The sequence below is a fragment of the Rhinopithecus roxellana genome, chromosome 1 (assembly GCF_007565055.1).
Source record: "Rhinopithecus roxellana isolate Shanxi Qingling chromosome 1, ASM756505v1, whole genome shotgun sequence".
Taxonomy (NCBI): Eukaryota; Metazoa; Chordata; class Mammalia; order Primates; family Cercopithecidae; genus Rhinopithecus; species Rhinopithecus roxellana.
In genome coordinates, this window is record NC_044549.1 from 83,943,389 (window position 1) to 83,961,117 (window position 17,729).

Sequence of the window (17,729 nt, forward strand, 5' to 3'; positions counted from 1 at the left end):
ACTGAGTTGCCTGTTAGTCTAGGTAGGCTGAGGACAGCAGAAAAATGCTGGTCATGTTCAAGGGACAGCAGGGTGGCCTGCTGGGCTTCTGTAGAGGGATCCATGGGGCGAGAAGTAGAAGCTGTGATCTGGGAGGTAAATTGGGGGCAGAGGCCAGATGTGTAGGGCCCTGTAGATGATTTTTCAGGTCTTTGTCTTTCACTCTGAATGATGTAGGGTGCTGTTGGGGGGTTTCATGCAGGTTAGTGACATGATCTGACTTAAGTTTTAACAGGATCCCTGGCTGCTGTGTTGATAACAGACTGAAGCGGAGGGGAGGGTGGGTCAGGGAGTCAGCTTAGGAGACAATTGCAGTAATGTCTAGGAGAGGTGATGGCAGCATGGGCCTCTGAGTGTTAGTAGTTAGAAAGGGCAAGAATGAGTAGCTTCTGGATCTCTTTCTCCCCTCCCCTCCCCTCGTCTTTTTTTCTTCTTCTTTTCTTTTTCTTTTTTTTTTTTTGAGACACGGTCTCACTCTGTTTCCCAGGGTGGGGTGCAGTCGCGGGACCATGGCTTACTGCAGCCTCGATCTCCCGGGCTCAAGTGATCCTCCCACGTTAGCCTCCTGAGTAGCTGCGACCGCTTGCGTGTACTACCATGCCCAGCTAATTTTTAATTTTTTTTTGTAGAGACAGGGTCCTGCTATGTTCGTCAAGCTGGTCTTAAACTTCTGGGCTCAAATGATCCTCCCACCCCAGCCTCCTTAAGTGTTGGGCTTATAGGCATGCATCTCTGTGCCTGGCCTGGGATTTCTGTGAATGTACAACCAAGAATTTGCTGTGCTATCTGGGAGGGAGTTAGGGAGAAAAATTAATGCTAATAAATGAAAACAAGCTCTCCTGCCTAGACACTCGAAAGGTCTAAATCTCCCCTTAAAAAGTAGTCCTGCAGTTGAGAACTGAGGATACAAAGAGAATGAAAGCTGATTATAGCGTGCTTCATCCTCTTTGTCCAGCATCTTCTGAAAGTGGTTATTTTATATTGAAGCTTTGTCTGCATTAGCAGTTTTATCTGCAAGGAAAGGACTTCTAAATTGCTAATTAGAGCACTAGTTTTTCACAACCAGGATCCAACTGTTTTGGAAATCACTAAGCATTTTTTCTGGAATGGGAGCTCCTGAACTAAAGTATTGCAGCTAAGTTCATCAATATGGTAGATGGGAATTGACATATGCTTGCATCATTCAGGTTTAGTTCTAGAATCTAAAAGGAAAAATGTATGTCCTGTCTCCTGCTTACTGTGTAAGCAAGCTGTGGATCTTAACTTCAATTTCCTATTAATCGTATTTTTTATGCATCTTGCCAAATAGCTCTTCATTGTGTTTAAGAAAATGATTTGGGTTCGGATGTGGTGGCTCATACCTGTAATCACAGCACTTTCGGAGTCTGAGGGGGTGGATCACTTGAGGTCGGGAGTTTGAGAACAGCCTGGCCAACATGGTGAAACGCCATCTTTACTAAAAATATGAAAATTAGCTGGGCATGGTGGCAGGCGCCTGTAATCCCAGCTACGCGGGAGGCTGAGGCAGGGAGAATTTCTTGAACCCAGGAGATGGAGGTTGCAGTGAGCCAAGATGGATCCACTGCACTCCAGCCTGAGTGACAGAGCGAGACTCCATTTCAAAAAAAAAAAAAAAAAAGATTTGTTTCTTCTTTAAAAAAAAAAAAAAAAACTCTCAGACATATAGGAGCCCACCACAAAGCTGTCAGATCATGCTTTGCTTTGCCTTTTTGATAACGTACATAGACTACTGTCAGAGATTTTTTTTCCCCCCATGATATTAGTGATATTTAAACAGGTAGTTGAAGAACTGTGAAACCAACACCACACAGCCATACTCTAAGCCAAAGTTTTCTCTTTTCATTTCCAGTAAACAAGTGTTTACCACAGTTACTTACTGTGGTGCCTCATGACTGTGTAGAGTGTATTGGCATTGTTTTAAACTATTTTTTAATCTTTTGATACCTTAAATAGGGCAGACTGTCTTAGTACACAAAGCCCTATGGTTTTAATGAGTTGTACGTGGAACTTCTTTTTTTTTTTTTTTTTTTACCAGTTTTTATTTCTATCTTAATCTTGCAATGTTTATGTCATTAATCTTCTCAAATTTAGTGTGTCCTCTGGGAGGCTGAGGTGGGCAGATCACCTGAGGTCAGTAGTTCAAGACCAGCCTGGGCAACAGGGTGAAACCCCATCTCTACAAAAATATAAAAATCAGCCGGACATGATGGCCGGTGCCTGTAATCCCAGCTACTCAGGAGGCTGAGGCAGGAGAATCACTTGAACCCAGAAGGTGGAGGTTGCAGTGAGCCAAGATCATGCCATTGCACTCCAGCCTGGGCAACAGAGCAAGACTCCATCTGAAAAAAATATTTTTTTAGTATGTCTTTTGTGGAACACTGTGCATTTTCGTGACTGACTGTCTTTAGGCAACAAAAGCAATTGCTTACTCACTTCATTTCCTTTTATCCACCTACTTAGCTTTGTGCCCCACCTAAAAACATATGATTCTATTGGAAATGTTGGTACTTTTGTTAATACATTGATAATGATAACTATTTTCTTTGCAGATTATGAAGAGACAAGGTCAAAGATCCCAGTACTAGTAGTCTGTTCTCACCAGTGCATGTCCTTAGCTGAGAGATGCTGTCCTTAGTGGAGCAGCTGAACTCAGCTCTTGGACACAGACCTGAAGTCTGAGTTGAAATTGTCCTTCAAATTTGCCTAACATCCTAACTGCCTACCAGTACCAACTATTTAAATATTGCTATAGCAAGAAGTTTAATGAGTGTATCTGAGTTTGAATCTTGCTTTCACTACTTGCTTGATGGTGTGATCTAAATACCAAATAGCATAACCTTTCTTGGCTGCAGTTTCTTCATTCATAAAATGAGGGTAGTATTGTCAGGAGCAAATAAGGTTATCTGTGGACATTGGTCCATTGTCAGTGGCCTATAAATGTTAACTGTTAATAAAGAATAGGTATAAAGAGTTAAAAGCCGTTTACTAGGGGAATGATCTTGGACAGGTTATTTAACCCTCTGACCCTCACATGCCTCATCTATAAAATGGGAATAATAGGGAAGTTTATGACCTACAGTGATTTTGAGAATTATGTGAGGTGACTCTTAGAAAGCAGTTAGCACAAATGTCTGGTGACAGCTAGTACTCTGTATCAGCCCGTAATATTGTTCTTGGCTATTTTCCTCATTCTCAAAACAGTTTCCTTGACCTCACTCTTGGAGATGCTATATGGGGCCTCAGAAATATGTTTTATTTCTAATGTGGTTCTTCACTGCAAAACTCCCAGCACTAGTCTTTGGTTTAGCATTTGAGAAACATTGTCTTCATCATCCATGACCATTGTCAGTGAGCTGCCACATCTCACCATGTGAGTCCTAAAATGAAACTGTGTTTCACTTAAAAATAGAATTCTAGGTATTTTTCTGAAGGATACTTTTTTTTTTTTTTTTTATGGTGGCCACTTTGTTTGCTGTCAATGTAAATATATCCTTTCTGTAACTCTCACAGTTGCATGTGTTTCTCTTCCATCAATGATCTGTTTAGCCCCTAAAATTATAATAATTCCTATGGTCCGTAAAGATTTTAATCAAACATTTTATGTTGATCACAAATTTAGACTGAATGAAAAACAAAGCCGGCCATTTTTCTGTTTTCACTGATTTGCTCTTTTATATATATATTCTCCTCATATACCCATATTTATTTGATGCAATTTTATTTGCCAAATGCCCCCGCTGTCATATGTTGGGTCACAAAGGTGAAGTTCTATGTCTTACCCTTGAAGAACCATGTTCTAATATTCCCCAAGGGAGGTCCCTTGTTACCCACTGTTGAGGAACCCTGCAGTGTGCTGGAAAGCTTTACTGCATTTTCAAGTGCAACCGACATGGATGCATTTCAGCAAGATCCTTGACAGAATATCTCTTGATATTCTCAGAGCTGACCTGGAGAAATGAGGATTCATAATAGATTGAAAAACCCTTCCCAGGGAATTCTAGATAATGCACTACTGTAATGATGGAGAGTTCTATCTTTAGCCCTGGCCTTTTGAGCATTTTTATCAAACAGCTTGACAAAGGAGATGGATTTATTAAATTTGTGAATGTTGCCAGGAGGCATAGGTCAGAAACTGGGTGACAGTCAGGATTTCCCTAGTTCCCAGAAGGTCAGACTGATGGGTGAAATTTAAATATAATGCAATAGAGAAGCAACAGGTAGTGCAGTGTAATGGAAGAGTTGTATAAACTTGTGTCTAAATCACAGCGTCAGCTTAATTGTTTACTTGTACTGATGGGTATATTAGCAACTTACAGTGTTCTCATATGCGGTTAACATAAAATACAGTATTGATTTCCTTTTTAATAATTGTCTCATTTTTAGTTTCAAATAAAGTATTTGTTTTAATATGGATCTGATTTAACATCACATGGAAAAGACTGTAGGGTCTTTAAAAAAAATGTTTTTTTGAGAGGGAGTCTCGCTATCTCGCCCAGGCTGGAGTCCAATGGCGCGATCTCGGCTCACAGCAACCTCTGCCTCCTGGGTTCAAGCAGTTCTCCCTGCCTCACCTCCCGAGTAGCTGGGATTACAGGCTCCCACCATCATGCCCGGCTAATTTTTCTATTTTTATATAGACGAGGCTTCAAACTGTTGGCCAGGAAGTCTTCAACTCCTGACCTCAGGTGATCTGCCTGCCTCCGCCTCCCAAAGTGCTGCAATTACAGGCGTGAGCCACCGCGCTGGGCTTGTAGGGGTCTTTTTCTCCCACATAATGCCATAATGCGTTGTTTCTCAACCTTGTTTATTATTGCCCGTCCCCCTAGGAGTCTTTTCAGACGTTTTCCCTTTAATCATCCCCTAGTCCCTGAGATTTTAATACCACAGAGAGATTGTATATCTGATTATGTGCTCTGTATATTTGTGCCTTGAAGGTAAAGAGAGTAAGATATTTCTGCCCTCCCCCACCCCCCAAATTCCAAGAACAAACTTTTACCTCAGCGGGGCAAGACCACCCCACTAGAGGTAGCGTCACTCCCGTTGAGAATGCATGCTATGAAGTGGTAAGACCTCAGGGGTTTCAGAGTTCATCGAGAATGTTCTAAGATCAAGGTCTCATGAGTTGGTGTGTCTAATTTTCTTAACATGTTTTTGGTTAATTATAGAAGTACTACATGTTTATCCAAAATAAGTATCTCCCTGGATTACGCATGTTTGTTTTGACTTGCATTCCAGAAGTCGTCATCATCATTAATGGTTTAGGAAGTTTCCTCGTAATTTTTGTGTACATACCATTGCTAGTTTTGATTTGTATTTATTTTTTCTTTACATGATGTGATGTATTTGTGTAATAATAGTTCTGCAACTAGCTTTTTTTTTCACAGAATGGCTTCAGATACTTCTACCTCCATTTGGAATTTCTATGGTTTGTTAAAAATGTAACTTTTAAATTGGTAAGATATTTATATGATTCAGTGTTCAAAGGGTATAAAATAATAAGTAGTAAAAAATTGCTCCTATTTCCTCTTCCTCTGTTAGTGTTATAGTGTCTTAAATATGTTTACAGAGATACTGTATGGAAGTAAAAATGAACCTATATGGCCACTTTATTTCTTATATTGGAAACACAAATGGTGTAACATAATGCATGTTGGGTTTTTTAATTAAAAAATGTAACTTGGAGGTCTTCTCATTTGAGTTTCAAGAGGTTTATTTTATCCCCCAATGAATTCCAAACTATTTCATTGTATTGATTTGCCATAGTTTAGTTAACTAGCCCTTGAGTGATGGATGTTTATTTTGTTTCCAGTGTTGGATGTTACTAGCAGCGCTGCCATGACTAACCTTGTAAAAATGCAAAGTGTATCTGTAGGATTAGTGCTCGGTTCAAAGCAGTGCACATTTATAATTTTAATAGTGATTGCCAAATTTTCTTCCATAACAATTATATCACTTTCCCAGTAGTGATAAAATAAAGTGTTGATTTAAATAAATCCTTGCTAACTGTGTGTAATCAAAAGTCTTGAATGTTTGCAAAGTTAGTAGGTGAAAATCTCACCTATAGAGTTTTCATTTGTGTTTCCCATTATTTTTGAGTAGCAGCAGCTTTTTCTACAGTAAGGAGCCATTTGTATTTCCTTTTTTTTTTTTTTTTTTTTTTGTGGAGACGGAGTCTCGCTCTGTTGTCCAGGCTGGAGTCTAGAGATGTGATCTAGGCTTATTTGCAGCAAATGATTCTCATGCCTCATGCACCTGAGTAGCTGGGATTACAGGCACCTGCCACCACACTCAACTAATTTTTGTATTTTTAGTAGAGAGGAGGTTTCGCCGTGTTGGCTAAGCTGTTCTCAAACTCCTGACCTCAGGTGATCCGCCTGCCTCGGCCTCCCAAAGTGCTGGGATTACAAGTGTAAGCCACAACACCTGGCTGTCATTTAGAGCTGATTGATTTCTAGAATCTCTGTGTACTAGAGAACTTTTCCTTTTGCAGTGTGGATTGCAAATGTGTTTTGCTGGTCATTTGTTTTTTGATGTTTTTTTACCGTAGTTCTTCCAATGCAGAACATTAAGTATTCTTTATTGTATTTGATTTTATCAGTCTTTTTTGACTTCTAGTTAATATGTAGAAATGCTTTCCCTACTCTAATTCTTCCAACAACTGCTTCTTATACATTTATATATTTATTTTAAACATTTAAATCTTGGATTCATTTGAGGTTTGTCCTAGAGTAAAGTCATCTACTTTTGGACCATTGCATAGTATTATGTAATAAAATATTTAAGTTTGCTTAGCAAGTTTCTAGTGGTGGATATTTGCATTATTGCCAGTTATTCATATTATAAACATTGCTGAAATTTAATCTGCTTTCTTGTAAACATATGTATTAAGTTACTAGTACATAAGGTATGCAGATGTACATATTACCTATATGCTGTATTTCTGCCAGGGAAGCAATATTTTATGATTGAGAGCCAAGGTTAACAAACAGTTTCTGTAAGGGCAGATGATAAATATTTTAGACTTTGCTGTCTCTTTTAAAGCTACTCAAATCTGCTCATTAGACAATATATGAATGAATGGATATGGCCAAGTTCCAATAAAACTGTTTATAAAAACAGGTGGTGGGCTGGATTTGACTCACCGGCCGTAGTTTGCAAACGCCTGTTTTGAAGCATGGTTTAGTCCCATAGATCTGGAATGGACTGTTTGATCTTACACATACTACACGAGAGCAAGTTTTCTAGCTTCTGAGCCTCAGTTTCATTATCTGTAACATGGGGAAGCTAGGGCATATTTAACACAAATTGTTGAAAGGATCAAAGAAGATAAAATGTAGAAAGTTTTCATTACAATGAATATCGTGAATATTTTCCAAATGGATGATGAATTGTTGATGTTACTCATTTGATAGCAGAGGTGGGACTTGGTTTTTAAACATAAAACATAAAAACTCAGCTATCAAGATAATTTAGATTTTGATGCAATATGGTTGATTATTGATTTTTCCTTTTGGTTCAGAGTCCATTAGTCTTTGCACAGCACTGTTACTGATAATATCTTTCTTTGTCTGCTCATCATAGATTTTTTGAGCTCATTTCAAATTTTACGACACTATTGAAATATTATTTATTTTGATAACTGAGTTTTTGGTGAGTGCCTTGTTTGCCTTACCCTAGTCCTATCCCTATTGAACAGATATAAAGATAGACAAGTCTCTGACATCATGGAGCTTATTTTCTCATCAACCTTGTACTGGGAAGAGAAATTAACAAAGCTAACAAAATAGAGAGTGGCTAGGGGTGCTATTTTAGATAATTAGGTCAGAAGGCCTCTCTGATTAGGTGATTTTTATGACTATTATTTCTGCTAAAATCTCCCTAGTTTTTTTCCTAGGTCCCATTTACTGGAAGTTACTTACACTACAAATTTATCAAAATAGAGAGAAGTACAAATTAAAGTCAACTATTCACAGTGTGACAGCGGGACACAGAATTCATCATGTTGTTTTGGCTTTACCTCATAAATATGGTGTTTTATGTCTAGGCATTTCCCCAGATAGCATTTAGTAGTTAATATATTTTAGAGGAAACATTCCTCCTTTTATGGTTGTCACAGGAAGTAAGTTAGTCATCCTGTCTGCACCCTCTGAAGTGTTTCCTAATCCCACATCCCATCCACACCAGGCCCCTGTGCTGTTGAGTGAGTGCCTTGTAAAACTTTTTAATTTCTTTTATCCTGTCAGTCTTTATGTCAGTGGGTTAGGGTACAGACCCTCAGCCCTCTTAAACACCAGACTCCCAATTCTGTCTCTGGGAATTTTTCCCTTTTCCTACTTGTGATTGAAATTTCTCATGAACTTGAGCATCTTTTTTAATTTTAAACAAAACCTTGTGGAGCATGATACTGAGTAATGGCGTGAAAAGCCCTTCCATACCAAGACAGGAAATCCTGGCCATGTTTAAACCAGACCTTAACTGGCAGTTTTGTTTTGCTCTCTGGGTTGCATCTATGACTTTTCAGAATAAGGCATGCCCACCTCAGCAAGTCTTTCCCACATGATAACTTGAGTGGTGGCATGTCTCCGAGGCAGCAAACTTCAGCAAGAGGCAACTGTTCCCATTAAGTGCTTCATGGATTCTTATCCCATGACCACTGTGTTAACAGAGCAAAAATTTACAGCAATAGACTTCAGAGCTTGTTTCTTCTTCTTTTTTCTAAATGAGATCTTTAAAACCTTAGCCAAGTTCATCTTTCTCTTATAGGGAAAGAAGATAGGAAGAAATAGGGAGGAGGAGGAGGGAATTTAGGGTTGTTATTTTTATATATTCCATCCAAAATGCATTCCTGATTTTTATCTTTATAATTTGACATTTTCGTCTCAGTGAAAACATTGAATAATTTAAGTGTTGGTCTTCTTAAACCAGCATTTTGGTTATATCCTATATTTATTAATTACAAATAGCAGGAAGCCTACTCAGATGGGTTAAAATACAAAGGCAGTTAAAACTGAAAAGTCTAGAGATAAAATTTAAATATTAGACATGGTTTAGTCAGATCTTCCTCTCTATTTTTCCCCCTTTCTCTTGTTACTGTCTTTTTACTTTTCAGCTTTGGCCTTCAGCTGCTTGCCTCCTGATTGCAGGTCATTCTGCTCCCTTCCTTCTTCATTCACTTTCAAGGGAGGAGGGCCTCTTCTCCCCCACAGACACTGAACAAAATTTTGGGCCTTGCCTTGTGAGTAGTACCAACCTAAACCAGTCCCTCTGTGTTAGTCCGTTCTCATGCTGCTATGAAGAAATACTTGAGACTGGGTAATTTATAAAGAAAAGAGGTTCAATTGACTCATAGTTCCACATGGCTGGGGAGGCCTCCGGAAACTTACAGTCATGGCAGAAGGCACCTCTTCACTGGGCGACAGGACAGAGAATGAGTGCCCAGAAAAGGGGGAAACCTCTTAGAAAACCATCAGATCTCGTGAGAACTCACTGAGTATCACTGGAACAGGATGGGGGAAACTGCCCATATGACTCACTTTTCTCCACCTGGTGGCTTCCATGACACATGGGGATTACGGGAACTACAATTCATGGGGACATAGCCAAACCATATCACCCGCTGAACTGAGAGATCTTCCAGGCACTAATTGGCTTAGGCCTGGGTTAACACCCTTTCCTGATTCAGTCTCTTGTCAAGGAGGACGAGATGCCACTCATTGCCATATACTAGTCAGGTGCCATTTCTGAAGCTGGGTCAGGGTCATGCCATTTAGATATTAGTATTTGGATGTGTGTTCCTAGAGGAAAGTATGGATAATCGTGTCCAGTGAGTACTTGGTATGTGCCAAGTACTGTTGGACGTGCTCTTAGTGTAAATCATTTATTAAACCCTTATCACATCCTCGTGGTTACTTTTAGTAAGGTACTTGGTGGGGTTTGGAGGTCATCTGGACTATCAACAAATACTTGGTGTCTATTTGATTCTTCCAGGTATTACAGGATGTGCTCTGATTGAATTTAAAACTCTTAGGAGCTTTAGAGGTGATCTAATGTAACCCTGTAATTTACATGTAACAAAATCGAATTTTTATATTCGATTGCCATATTCGTGTCCACTCTCTAGAGATGAAACTAGAATGGAAAGAGCAAATATGTGACATGACTGTGCCCCTTGAAAGATATTGCTCATTAATCTTGTCTTTGTGAGTAACTAATCATACAATTTGTGAGTTATTTGGAGCCAACATGCAAGGTAAAGCTTACTTGTTATCCTTGAACTAGAACTCAAGTTGCCAGTCACCTTGCCCGGTGCTCTTTGTACTCTGCCATGTGACCTTTTGAATCCTTGGATGATTGTTTCCATTATGTCTTGATAGAAAGTCAGGATTCTAAAAGAACACATTAGTGTCAAAATGTTGACTATTTGAGGGTGTACCTAACTTTAAGGTTGAAACCTTTGGGTCTGGAACCAACTCATCTCCATTTTATAAACACTTAAGATGTTTGGCATTGGCCAGTAAGAATTGTGATAACTTTGTTAGTATCTCAGATACTTGTTGAAACCAGTTCCATGTTGTATCTACAAGAAGCAGGAATAAAGTTGGTACAACTTGAAGTCAGACTAGTTAGGTTGGGGGTGAATAAATGATCCCAATTGTTGGTAGAAATTTTTATTGAATGTTTGGATGTGGGGTAGATTCAACTTGAAAGATATAACTTTTAAATCCCAGATACACCTAAGCATGCATAGGTCAAAGACTTTTAAGTCTTTGAAGGACCTTCAGAATCTTGCAGTGTGTGGATGGCATGCATGTTCGTGGTTTGTACCCTAGTAATGTCATATTATGCACCCATGCAGGCATCACTAAATCAGTCAACTCCTTTTGAGCCTTTACTCAGCCTAGAAGTCTGTGACTCAGAACTAAAAGGTAGCCATTATCGCCATCTTCATGCTTTTTAATACCCTCCTTTTCCAGAACAGTAAAATAGGCTCCAGAGAAGCTTTTACCATCAGGATTAGAGTCTGGGACCTCCGGTTTAGACTTTGGTACTGAATGAAATTTTACCTGAAACAGTTTTAACATCCAGTCCTGAAATAGACACCCTGGGAAATTAGACAGATAATGGTATTAAAAAATGAACAAAGTAGTTTCTATTTCTGATGTTATTGTCTGCTATTACTTCTGTTATTATGGTTAGTTGTTGATAGTTTTCTTAAAGCACACCTTGATATGAAATGGAGCACTGCAGTTTTTACACCTAAAATTTAAAACCAAAAAATGTGTAAGTGTATTTCATTGTCTGCAAAGTAACTTTATATTTTCTTAACTGGCTTAAAATTTAGAATATTTCTATCAACAAAGTTGAACAGCTTTATAATGAGTATGAATAAGGTAAAAATAGTGGCAAGCAGCAATATGCATGCCTTTTAAGACTTTTTCCGTTTTTCATGTACACACAAACAAGAAATGCACAAGAAGTAATTAAGCTACCAGTACTAGAGAATGCAAAAGAATTGTAAGCAGAATCCCATAAAGATTTTAATTAAACATGGAATAATTTAAACATGTGTATTAGATTTGGGATAAAAAGCATTAATTATAATAGTAGGTAATAAATGATACACATAATTTTGGATTGTTGCTGTTGGTTAAAAGTAGACAACAAGATGCAGAGTAATAAGTCCGGATTCAGGTAATATTTTTAATATAAGTTTATTGAGGGAGGCATTAATAAGCATATTTGACTAGAAACAGCACATACATGTATATTAGTTTTGTTTTTAATTAGATTTAGACAGAATGCATTATTTTTAATGGCTTTTCATTAGTGAATAGAAACCATTATTTGGATCTATTGTGGTAAAATAAATTCAAGGTACATGCTTATTTTCAGCAAAGAACCTCTTACGTATTTGAAGAAACCACTGTTTGGGACATGAATCATAGATAGGTATGTGAAATTCCTTGCTTTCAGACAAAAGTATGATTTCTATGCTCATACAACTTTTATCTTAGGTCAGTTATTAACAGAGAACTATACTGAAGTGAGACAGTTTGCTTAAATTGTAGAAAATTCTTGTTGCTGACCAGTTTTATTTGTCCTTATTTGAACTTTTCAAGTAGTATGGCTGGGGGTGATGGTAGGGCCACATTAAGGTATTTCTCTCAGATTTTTATTTGATAATTTGTTTGAATAGAATTAACAAGCACTGATTTAAAATGTATATGTGTGAGCCAAGTCCTTTGGGCTAAATCTGCCTTAAAGAAACTGAGCATGAAGTGAGGTCTCAGACTCAAGCCCAGATTTACGGTATTTGCCATTATTTTCACGTGAGGAATTCTGTCTGCCTTAAACAGGCCAGTTGGAATTAATCTCCAGTCGTGTGATTTATTCTCCCTACTGTAGAAATATGTCTTCCTGACGCTAGTCTAATAAATTGTAATGTCTCAAAGTGAGAAACATACAGTGACTTGTGAGTGGCACACTAAGGAGGTAGAAGTGGGTTATTTTATTGCACAAATGAGCTACAGATTAAGCTGATGATGTTTTTCTTAATGACAACTTTAAAAACTGAATTTCTCCAACTTTATATAAGGTTTCTGTATAAGCTTAAATAATATCGCCCACGAACTTGATTATTTTCTTTACGCTAGTCTCTTGTTTCCTTCGTCTTTTGTGTGTGCAGGCTCCCTTTATCCAAAAAGGATGTGATAATCATCCCAGAATTACCCATAAATCAGTGCCCATCTTCCTCATATATCATGCCACAGACACGGCCTAAATGCATACTAGTAAATCCAGTAAAACCTGTATAGTAAAATTTAACTCATTTAGCACAACTTACATTTTACTTGTCTTCTATGTAGTTTCCTCCATAATTTCTTCAATTCTTTGGCAGAGTAGCCACAAAAGAATGGCCTTTTGACAAGGACCTACTAGGAACCCAACATGGTTGTGTTTACTATTAACTGAATGCTAGACTTTACTCAGAGCTCATGAGTTTTTCCATTTATTTTTGTTTTTGATTCCACCATTCAATCTAGAACACCATGCTGTATTTATTATCTGTGTCTCCTTAATCTTCTCTGGTCTCTGACAGTGTTTTAGTCTTTCTCATGACCTTGACACTTTTGAGGAGTGTTTGTCAATTATATAGAATGTTCCCCATTTTGAGTTTGTCTGATTCTGATGTATTCCCCATCATTATACCAGGGTTGTGAATTTTTGGAAAGGATACCATGGAGGTGATTTGCCCTTCTTACCACTTCCTGTCAGATGTCCAAGGTAGCCATGTGGTCTCAGTGGGGATGTTAACCTTCATCGCTTGACTCAGTTGATGTTTGCTAGGCCTCTCCACTGAGAACTTACTACATCTAGCCAAAGATGGGATCAAGCTCTTCTTCCAAGAGGGGCAAACTCTACTTTTGACTGTTGGCCTCTGCCCAAATGGAAAATGCATATAAGATGACCACAGGCTAGTAAACTTCTCTGCACTGCAGGAAGTGACTTCACTCAAGCGTCATTCAGTTCTGTCCTGGGGAGGTGGGGCCCCTCCTCTCCCTTTGCATGCCATGAAATGCTTGCACCCATCTTCCTTAGCTACACGTCTGTTCCATCCATTGCCTAGTCAGTTTCTTGACAGTCTGCTGTACATTTACAAGCCAGTAATAAAGGCAGTAATTATTGCAGGCAGCACTTACTGAACTTTTAGTGTTTGATAATGCTCTAAACACATGGATTATCTAATGTAATCCTTTCAGCCACCCTTTGGTGTCTGGGCACTTCATTGTACAGGGGAGGGGCTGTGAGCCACAGGCAGCTTAAATTGTCCAAGGGAACTGGGGCAGCCCTGCTCCTTAGTTCGCGTTTCTCAGCACTGTGTCTAGGACTGAGCAAGTGTTGATTCTGTGTTTAAATTGATACAGGGATGGATTGATCATTAAGACTCAATTTCCTGTTTGATTGACCTTCTTTGATTACAGAGGTCTGGTAAAACATAGAAAAAATAAGAGCGGTTTTAAAAATGATGATGCTTCACAGAAGGCGTTGAAAGCAAGAGTGGCCCACTCTTGCTTTCGAAAGTGCACCCTTTCTTTAAAAAGCCATAGTCACCTTTGCTGGGCTTGTTAAATGTGCACATGGATTCTTTCATAGACATCGCATATTTGCAGCTTATTTTACCTTGTAACAGTTCAAACTAATTTAATATATTATTGAAGAACAAAAAGAAGTATTTACTCCTGAAGTTGACATCCTGGCTCTGGAGACCAAGGGAGTGAGGAATACTTAGCAAGAAGTCAGTAGATAGATGTGTAAACTAAAACTAAAATAATGTGGAGAAAACATATAGTAGTGTCATTAGAAAGTGGAACTCTGCCACTCTTTAATCTCTTCTTTCAGTTCTCTCTTCTTTCAATTCATTTATTTGTACCTAAAAATACATTTTAAGGGCTTACTATATGTGAGCCCCTGTGATAGGCATTGGAATGAAGTTGTACAAGATATAGAAGGAACCAGTTCTCAGAGTTTACCACTAGTGGGGAAGACAGACATTTAGGTATAAATGGTAAATTATACAGTAGTGATAATGGGGTCCAAAGGAAACCAAGAACCCCCGTGTGTCCCTCACAAAGGGACGTTTACCCTGAGATCAAACTTTTAGCCAGGGGTTTCAGGTGTGTTTATTGAATTCATTAAAAAGAATATAGTTATCATCTCATGTTGAATGAGAAACGCTATTACATTGCCTTGGAACTTAGAGGTTGGCAGTATGTCTCAATCAAAATCTCATTTCTTTAAGACTTTCAGCAGGTGAACAGGAAGTTACTTTTGGCAACTCAAACTGCCCTGTGGTTTTTACCCCTGCCCTTACCTCTCCCCTTTTAAGAACACAGACTTGTGTACTAGATTGACGTGTTGGAGTTGGTGAGCCATTCAGAAGGGTCTTGTGCCAAAATGCAGATGTCTTGTTACTTCTAAAAAAGAGTCAGTAAGAGGAAACTAAAGTACAAGTGACTCTTATTCTTATTATAGATGGGTAATACCATGTCTGAGAGAGGAAGGCTTCTTCTCAAGTGTTCATCTCTTCCCAACTAGCTTTAAGTTAACCATAGTCTTTATTTAGTATTTTTTTTAACATAAAAACATTTATTCAAATTTGTGAAAAACAAAGCATTCAATACTGTGAGTCTTGTGGAACTGCAAATGATTAATGGTATAATTCTCAGTCTTTTGTAAAGAGTCTTAACACCAAAGAGATTTATACAGTGTGGAATGGCAATGGTGCTTCGATGTGAGAATAGATAATCAATACCTGCAAGCTTAGAAAAAGTGTTCTATTTCCTCTGCTAATGACATAGGGGTTTTTGCAAGGCAAGAGTGTCTGAAGCATGAAGTACTCCAAAGAAGAATTAATTTGAAATCTGAAGTGGAAGATCAGTTTCAATTAAAATTGCACTTGAACGTATATTGGATGGAAGTGTGAAAGCAAGCATATAGTCAGCTTAAATCTTCAGATTGTTACCAGTGAATAAATGAATCCCACTGGTATGAACCCTGATTATATTTTTATAGAGTGATAAATTATATTTAACCCATGTCTGGAAGGTTATGAGAAATAATATGAATGGCAAGTACTTTTCTGACATTGCAGAGTATTTTTTAAATTGTTAGTAGTAGAAGGATAATTATCAGGTATCTGTTTTTACAAATGATGGCTTGCATCTATTATTTGAGTCATAGGTATTTGGATTTATTTTACTGTGTCCTGTATCATTTTTCCCTGTTGAGTGTAATTTTATTGTAAGTTTTTAGAAGGCATGCATACATACACATATGATATTATGATATTAAAACATTAGTTTCCATAATTTGGATTTATAAGCTCAGTTGTGGCTAAGTAAAATTCCTATTTTGGTCAGCCATCTGATAAATCAACCATCACTTTATTTGGTTTTTCAATGAATTCTTTTGGCATCTGGAAGAAAATTTAAGCTGTAGACAGGATGATTGGAACCATTCCTTATGTCTCCTTCCCCTCTTTTTTTTTTCTTCAAATATATAGATGCAAGATGAAAATAAAGTTTGGCCAAAATAAAAGTTGGCTAAATATATGGCAAATACATACTATCCCTTTGTGATTCATCACAGACATAGGGAATTTGACAAAGAGGTAAAAAAAGACATGAGTGAAAAGCCTATGACAATTTAGTTGGAATCATGCAGTGAAGAGAATGGTGATGTTAACTTTTTCCAGATAGTAGCGTGACACTTAGAAATGACTTAAGAGTGCCCCAAGTTTGCTAGACCTTTGCCAGTCAGCGAACATGTTCTTTAGGATAGTCTGTTTTTATCTTACTCTTTGGGATAGGGATTAGGGAGAATGACTTAAGCATTAGAGTGAGGCTGAGTATTTTCCAGATAGCAAAAATTTGCATCATTTTTAAGGAGCTATATCCATTGCTCTTGCATGCTCTTTCCATGACGGAAAATACTTTCTGTGATTGTCCCATTTTTCTTGTACCCTTGTTTATATCTACTGTGAGCTGTTACCAGTTTTCAGGGAATGGGGAAAGCTATGACAAATGATGCAGGATGGTCACTCATGTGGGCTCTTATTTAGTGGTAGGGAGATTTACCTACACTACTAAACTAACAAGTTGGACTTACCTACTAATAAACTAAATAAGATTTCTTTGTGTCTTCCATTGTACGAGGCTAGGTATACAGGAGGCATAAAAATTCCCACCCATCAACTAGTATTTCTGTATATGAATGTATATACACTAAGTGTGTATATACACACTAAGCTTTCTTATTGGGAAGCCTGTGTTTTACCTGCTAAAAATCGTAAAGTTTATTCTTACCTGATTATCCATAAAGGATTCAATCTTAATCTTTCCAGCAAAAGTTGTTTCAGCAGGCTACGCCCGCTATGTTGTGTCAACAAGGTTAAAAGTAGGATGCGGAAAAGTCTAAGAGCACGTACATAGTCAATGTAATAGAAACTGCTCCCATAAAATTTCATGTCCAAATAAGGCAAGGAGGCAAATGCAGTGTGTTTTCTGTATTTATGCCTGATTGGTACCTATTAGAATTATGCTTTATTGTTGTGCTTTCTTCCTTTATTTCTGTGGCATATGTACCCCCAAAGTCTTTATTTATATGAGTGCAGAGTCCAATCTGAAGGTAACTTTATGACTGCATTTTTCTGTGAGAGAGAAGGATCGAAAAGGAGAGATGAGCACCTTAACACTCAAGTGTACAAATGAAGGCCAAACTGAAAAATCTTTCACAATTAGCCAAAGGAAAAACCTGCCTTTATTGCCCCCATCATTTGTAATGCCTCTCATCTAGTTTTCTGTTGCTTTTATTTTTTTTCCTCTTTCATGTTTACAAACTTTCATGGACTAAGAAGACAGTTGTATTTAGGATGTTGCTCACAATAGCAAAACATGCTAACTTGATCAAGGTGCTTTTTTTGTGAATAAATGCTCTGCTTATTTTAGGAAATATTTAAAAATTTTCAGAAATATGAACAACCCTGACAGCCCTTCTACACAACTCTCTTAATCTGGTTAAAGGTAAAGTTAGCAAATGTTTGGTTGTAAATCAAGAAGCAAAACTAACTCAGGTAACATCTTTTCTGAAATCTTCTTGCCACATCAGGC

General features: G+C 37.9%; 1 protein-coding gene across 3 annotated transcripts in view; it reads left to right on the plus strand.

Annotated features, from left to right (window-relative positions):
* PTPRG (protein tyrosine phosphatase receptor type G) overlaps positions 1-17,729 on the plus strand; it is a 744,286-nt gene that overhangs the window by 418,528 nt on the left and 308,029 nt on the right. The gene's annotated exons all lie outside the window — the stretch shown is intronic.